Source organism: Oratosquilla oratoria, chromosome 5 (genome assembly GCF_046742065.1).
Source record: "Oratosquilla oratoria isolate Oo_2021 chromosome 5, ASM4674206v1, whole genome shotgun sequence".
Lineage (NCBI taxonomy): Eukaryota > Metazoa > Arthropoda > Malacostraca > Stomatopoda > Squillidae > Oratosquilla > Oratosquilla oratoria.
The window spans coordinates 2,844,060-2,851,423 of NC_134781.1; the positions used below are offsets into that span (position 1 = coordinate 2,844,060).

General features: G+C 36.4%; 1 protein-coding gene across 1 annotated transcript in view; it reads right to left on the reverse strand.

Annotated features, from left to right (window-relative positions):
- Kap-alpha1 (karyopherin alpha1) overlaps nucleotides 1-7,068 on the reverse strand; it is a 49,673-nt gene extending 42,605 nt beyond the window's left edge. Inside the window, exon 1 of the mRNA XM_076184830.1 lies at nucleotides 6,948-7,068. The gene's annotated coding sequence lies outside the window, so the exon portion shown is untranslated. The remainder of the gene's footprint in view (nucleotides 1-6,947) is intronic.
- Nucleotides 7,069-7,364: the final 296 nt, after the last annotated feature.

Sequence of the window (7,364 nt, forward strand, 5' to 3'; positions counted from 1 at the left end):
AGGAACTCCTACAGCAGACAAACGGGGAAGTACAGTAAAGTGGAACCAAGTTGCTGATGTAAGAAAAGACCTGGTGCGTAACTTTATTAAGGCCTTACCACTGTGTTCTTCGCATTACAGTCGTACAAAGGCCCCCAACCGGAAGTACCTCCCCCCTGGCAGTACTCTCATCTCGCTGTACAAGGCCTACAAGGACGACCTCGAGGAGAAGCAGTTAATTAATTCTGTGGTACATGAACACATGTTTCGTGATATTTTCAGCAGTGAGTTTAACATCGGCACTACTCCACCCCAAGCAACCTGTAACTTTTGTGATGAGTACGCAATCAAGTTCAAGATGCTGACGGACGAGAAAAAATTCACGGAGAAGGAAATACTCAAGGCTCAGAAGACCGTCCATGACGCCCACGCTAAGGTTGCCCAGAGACTTCTCAAGGCCTACGGTGCAGAAAAAAACCCGAAGATTGCGTGTATTGCCATTGATCTTCAGCAGACCCTCCCTACCCCTAGACTTACATCGGGTGCACAGTACTACAAGAGGAAGCTATGGACATACAACCTGGGGATTCACAATCTCAAGACCAAGCAGGGGTACTTTTTTGTGTGGCACGAGGGACAGGCGAAGAGGGGGTCATCAGAGGTCTGCAGCTGTCTTCAGTATTACCTGTCTCACTTCATGGACGATGGGGTTGAGAAGCTTATTGTTTTCACCGACAACTGTTCCGTCCAGAACAAGAATGTGAACCTTGTCTCCTACTACCTCAGGCTCATCCACTCCGGACTACTAACCAGGATTGAACACCGCTACATGGAACCAGGTCATTCTTACATGCCATGTGACCGTGACTTTGGGCGTTTGGAGTTAAAACTACGTGGACATCAGATCTACACCCCCAAACACTACATGGACATCATGAAGACAGCGAGTGAGAAGAAGCCATTCATCGTCATTCCCATGGACTCCACCCACTTCTTCGACTTCACCGTCTTGGGAGCGCAAGTTTCAAAGGCCAAGCAGGCTCAGTCCGGGTTCAAGTCTGCTAAGGTCCTCACTGTCTCTAATGAGGAGCGAAGGGGCATCATGGTGATGAAGGGGTTTTGTGAAGAACAGGATGATTTTCTGTGGGTCATGCAGAAAAAGAAGGGGGAGTACGACCCAAGGTTTGACTTAAGCAACGTTGACCTGCCCCTGAAGTACCCCCGTGGTGTTCCTCTCACTAAGGATAAGACATCTGATTTGAAGGATCTTCTGAAGTTTGTTCCTGGTGAATACAGGTCATTCTACAACGAGCTCTTCGAGTCCCAGGAAGGAAGGGAGAGTGAGGTAGACGTGCATGAGGGGCCGGACGACTTCCTCGATTACTAATCCCCCCCCCCCTTATTCAAGTTTCGTGGGCACAACATCTTCCCTGGAATGGTTAGTGTGACTAATATTGTGTGAATTTCATGTATTTATTGCGATTTGTCTCTGTCTGGTATATAAAAAAAAAAAAAAAAAAAAAAAAAAAAAAAAAAATAATAATAATAATAATTAAAAATAATTACAATGGACAATGAAACTGGTACTATATTACATATTTTATACATGTATTTACCTTCCATTTTGAATGTTTATTTACATGCCACACATATTGGGAATCATACATACAGTGGCCGCGAAAAGTTTGGGCGCCAAATTATAGGCGCCCCAACTTTCCCCTAAACTCAAAACATGCGAAAAATACAACTTTCCACCCAAACTTTTCTCTCTTTTTCAATGCTAGCGTTTGTACCCGTATTTAGCCGAGACAATACACACTATTTGGCAAGTATTTTTAGGTGCACTCGTTGTGACATGGAGTCAGTTTCTAAACATCTCTCACGGAGAGTAGTCTTTTTTTTGCGGTGGTCTCTGTTTTTGTGCCTTGATATCTCCGTAATGGGAACGTGGTAAAGAGCTGGAAAGAGACACAGTTGTTACAATCATAACCCTCTATAAGGAGGGTTATGATTGTAACAACTGTGTCTCTTTCCAGCTCTTTACCACTTCCCATTACGGAGATATCAAGGCACAAAAACAGAGACCACCGCAAAAAAAAGACTACTCTCCGTGAGAGATGTTTAGAAACTGACTCCATGTGACATCGAGTGCGCCTAAACAGAGTTGCCAAATAGTGTGTATTGTCTCGGCTAAATACGGGTACAAACGCTAGCATTGAAAAATAGCGAAAAGTTTGGGTGGAAAGTTGTATTTTTCGCATGTTTTGAGTTTAGGGGAAAGTTGGGGCGCCTATAATTTTGTGCCCAAACTTTTCGCGGCCACTGTATATGTGTATAAATTTTCATATTTCTATAATAATATGAAACAATAAAATTATTAATAACACATAGCAAAAAAGATCTGTTCGAAAGCTTTCAAATGATATATTACAGTTTGATTTTTACGCGTAAACAATGTCCGTAATATGTACCCATACTTTAACACTCAATTACTTGGAATTCCTAATTTGGCGCTTGAGCCCCTACAGCACGCGGCTCCTCAAATGCGGGATATTAGTTTTGCTTGATATCAGTGCTGCTTTTGACACTGTTGTCCATGAGATACTTTTAAATGATTTAAAATATTGTTGATGAGGCACTGCAATATTTACATAGTTATATCAAGGATAGGACATAGTATGTACAAGTTGGTAATTCTTTTTCATAAACTGAAACCTTGGCCTGAGGTGTCCAGTTCTTTTTTGTATCTATACAATTGGTTTATCTGAAGTTTTGGAAAGACATGGTGTAAGAGACTATATGCTGATGACACCCAATTCTATTTCTGATATTGAGAGCACTGTTGAGAAACTGAATAGTGTTTTGATGAGTGTTAACCACTTCAGTACAACTCAAAATTTTGCGAGCAGCATCAGCTGCCAAATGTATGATTCATCACACTACTTGCATTATAAAATATAAAGTCACTGATATATTACTCGTTCTCTTTTACTCTGAGTAATAATAATCATCGAAAACATGATCAAACCAGTTCACAGAATCTCGGGTTAACTCATGTACAACTGCAAAAAGATATACTGTATAATCAAAATGCTGATGCCGGCATCCTTGTGTACCTACTCACGCCTCATGACACCTACGTGGGTGTCATTGTACTGACGTGGTTAAATAATGGATGGACTTTAGACAGTTAAGATTATATTCAGATAAGACTGAATATATATATTACTTGGAAGATAAGATGGACTAAGAAATTTTGGTAAGATTGATTTGAATGTAAATGGTGGTCCTGTAAGTACTGTTGATAAAGTTTGTGACGGTCATTTGTCTCTAAATGCTTAAATTAATAACATTGTAAGAATTGCTGACTACCATTTAAAGAACACTGCATCCGTTGAAAAATATTTAAACGAGAGTTCTGTTCAGAAACTTGTGATGAATTGTGTTATTAGTAGTCGATTATTGCAATTCAATTTACTGTAATTTGATCAAGATACAACTGAAAAAGTTACAAATTATTTTAAATAGAGCTGCAAGGCTTGTTAGGGATATTCCACAGAGAGGTAGGATCACTCCTGTGTTGATTCACTTACACTGGTTGCCTGTTAAAGCCAGAATTATTTTCAAAATTTGTGTTTTAACTCATCAAGTACTGCATACTGGTTCACCATCATATTTAAGAAAAATTTTGCACATAATTCAACCAACAGAAGAAAATATCAATACCCAGAAAGCAACTGCTCGACTAACACTGTTTGAACCAAGATTTTCACTGACTGTAGGTTTTCGCACTTTTAGTCTGCTGCTCCAAGATTCTACAATAAACTTCCTGGTAAAATTTTAGTTCTGCACACGTACACGATATAGCAAGAGAAAATTACAGTATTAATTTTGTAAATTATAAAAGATCAATGTAATATGTGATTTTCTTGGCAGAAATGAATAACAAAAGTCGCTAAAACCTATTTACTAACTAATTTGCAGCAGCTGAATGATATCCCATGTTTGTTTTGATAGATGCCGAGGTCAAAGAAATGAAAGGATGATAAATTAGTCTATTCTAACCTAACCTATATTCAGTAATTCAGTACAGTACCTCAAATTCTAAAGATCATCCTGGTCATTGTCATCGTCATGGATGTTGACGGCCTGATTATTTTTGTACCTCAGGCAATTAACAGAACCCCGTGTTCTCTCATTAAGTCCAAGGAAGCCCTATTGTCTTTGTAACAGTGCTTATTAACATCAACTGGAGTTGGAGAACATCCGGTCCACAATGCGAAAGCTATCATCCGATAGTGGCTGGACTGGCATGGCGTCTGGACTGTATTCTAGTAGCTTCATTCGTGACTAAATTCGCTTGAAGCAAAGTTTTTTGTTTTTTATTTCCACCAAGAAAATCACATATTACGTTCATGTATTATAATTCACAAAATTAATACTTAATTTTCTAATGCTATATCATGTAGGTGTGCAGAACTAAAATAATACCAACTTCCTCTTGACATTAAATAAATTGAGAACATGAAAATTTTTAAGAAGTAATTAAAGACATATTTATTCTCAGACTGATAACCTTGACGACATGAACCATTTGTGAATCATATGCTCTATGATGTAATTATACGTGAACAGTCCTGCTGAGTGCCATTGGCTGAGTTGAACCTGTTAAATAATGACAACAAGTACAAGTAGTTATTTTCACTGCCCTCACTCCATTTTCTACGTGTTCACAAATTTCTAATTATTTAATAATAGCCACTCCCCTGCTGAAACATTTTATGATTTCTTTAATTATTTCACTTCTATGGTGTTTTACTTCCAATTACCCGAGTATTAGCTGAAGTATTATAATCTTATCCTAGAACCCGCCCATGATATTCTTAATTTCCGCTTGATATATTTCTTGATACAAGACACTCAATGTTATTTATCATATCTATCATTTATCTGCATAGTTCTTATCTATATGGTTTATTTATTTATTAATTTTTATTTATTTACATTTATATATAAATATATGCAAGTAAATATATATATATATATTTACATTTAGAAAGTTCGTGATTATGGGTACACCTTGGACATTTTGGCTCTATACAATTTTAGGGCAAATTTTCAGCCCTAAGCCACCAAGATGGGAGGGATGATTGAACAACTTTTATTTATGATACAAGTACGTCCTTCAGCATGGTCAACCCTATTACAAGAGGAATGGACCTTTGGCCAATTCTAGCAATCCGGCTGAAAACACTTAAAATGTTGAAACACAATGAGTGATGCAAACCTTATGATTTCCATATTACAGTATTAAGTACATATATACATATACCAAAGGCTTTTCCCTCCTTACACAGGAGGTAGCCAAAAGACAAAGGCATAGAAACCACTCCCACCCATTCCATCCCCTACATACTCCACTCCCCTCTACCCTCTTCCCTCCTTCGCATCTTGGCACCTCCTGGATTACGGGTATTGAGTAACCTTTATCACAATTTACTTTTCTGAACCTGACCTAAATCACCTAGTTTTCATAAATGCAAGATCAATCTAACCTCTTTATGTATAATTTAAGATACAATTTTTGACAATGTTCAATCTAGATCAATCTGCTCCCAAATTTTGAAAAAAAATAAAAAAATATAAATAAATAAATAAATAAAAAATAAATAAAATAAAAAATAATATATAATATATATTTATATAAACTAAGCTCAGGTACTTCTTTACCCATACCGTCACTATTTCATACACAATTACTAAGTAACATACCAAAGACAAAATACACACTTTCATGTCCATTCCTTCTTCACACCTAACACAAACTGCCCTCATATATTAATTGTGAAATTAAAAAACTATATTACCATTTCTGATAACAATATCAGTTGCTATGCATCCAATATTCAATATCAATACTAGTGGAATGATATTTTTAAAGTCCCTGCCAACATGAAGCCACACTTTTCCTCTAACCTAACTTAACCTTGCCAGAGGCCTTAAAAAATGAAAGATATTTTGATCATGTTGGCAATATTATTCTTAATTAATCTGTAAACAAAACAGAAACACCCCTTTAAATGTATATGACATATAACTATTATGCATAACCTACTTAAAGTCAAATTTAATACCCAAACCTCAAAAAAGCTGCACTGTCCTCATACCAACATCTCACAAGACAAAGAAATACTGACAACTTACTTTGAAAAAATAATAATTCGCCTTTCACCTAATATGCAGGCCCAATTTCTGGATGTAAAATCACTAATTTGGCAACATCTCTTTCTGCCTAAGCCATAACTGTCAAATGGCATATCAATATTCCAGTAAATCAACAACACAACTATTAACTCTGTTGGAATATATTATATATCAACTAATCCAAAATAAATCTACTATAATACTCTATTTATGTCTGATACCAATGAACTGCTCTCTTAAGTTGGATCTAGCAATATACTTACAGAGGCCTATTTACTTCAAACCACCTGCTCTAAGCCTCAACAATCCATCAACACACACCCTCAACTAACACATCTCTTCCTCTACTTAGCTTTCTGAGGTTACCAAAACCTTGAAAAATTGCTTCTTCATGCCACCAGTAGTATAACGCATGATAATTAGACATACACTTTACTTTATGTCGCAACAATTCCATGAAACCTGACAAATTCATGCCATGGTTACATTTCTAGCGGAGAGATGCCACACATCACAGCATATCATACTAGAATACTTGGTGGTATAGCGCATTCGAAATAAGAATAACTCAGAATAAAACTGAACACATTATTTACATTAGAGCATTACATTTCTAAGGCCCTTATCTATAAACATTGTATCCACGAGTGTGACATGTCATCTGCAAGTCAAGGCCGGCCATTTCATAGGCCACCTTTTCTAAAATTTAATGACTTATATCAGTAATCTACAGTATGGGAAGTAATCTATGGTGTTTTTCTTACCTTGTGGTCTTACAATGATGCAACAAATTAATAAGAAAAGTTAAACTAAATGATTTGTTTTTGTCTCACACTCGTCAAGAAACAGCAGAGGTGTCTAACTGAGTTACATAGCGCTTATATGTTCCAGTAATATTGGATCCTTATGTGGCCATTTCCTACACGAATTTATTCAAAAGTTTGTTCCATTTAATTCCACTAGATTAATTTTATATATAAATGAAGTTATAAAAAATATACTAAGGTAATTCTGTATTGATATTTTGACAAAATATATAAAAGTATTATTTTTAGATCAAGTTTTACTATAGTACTTTATCTTACACTCTGAATACAGAATCTCATACTACAAATTCCAGAAAGAGTCTAAGTTTACACTATCAAGGACTTTATAGTGTCAACATAAAGTATATTGTTTCC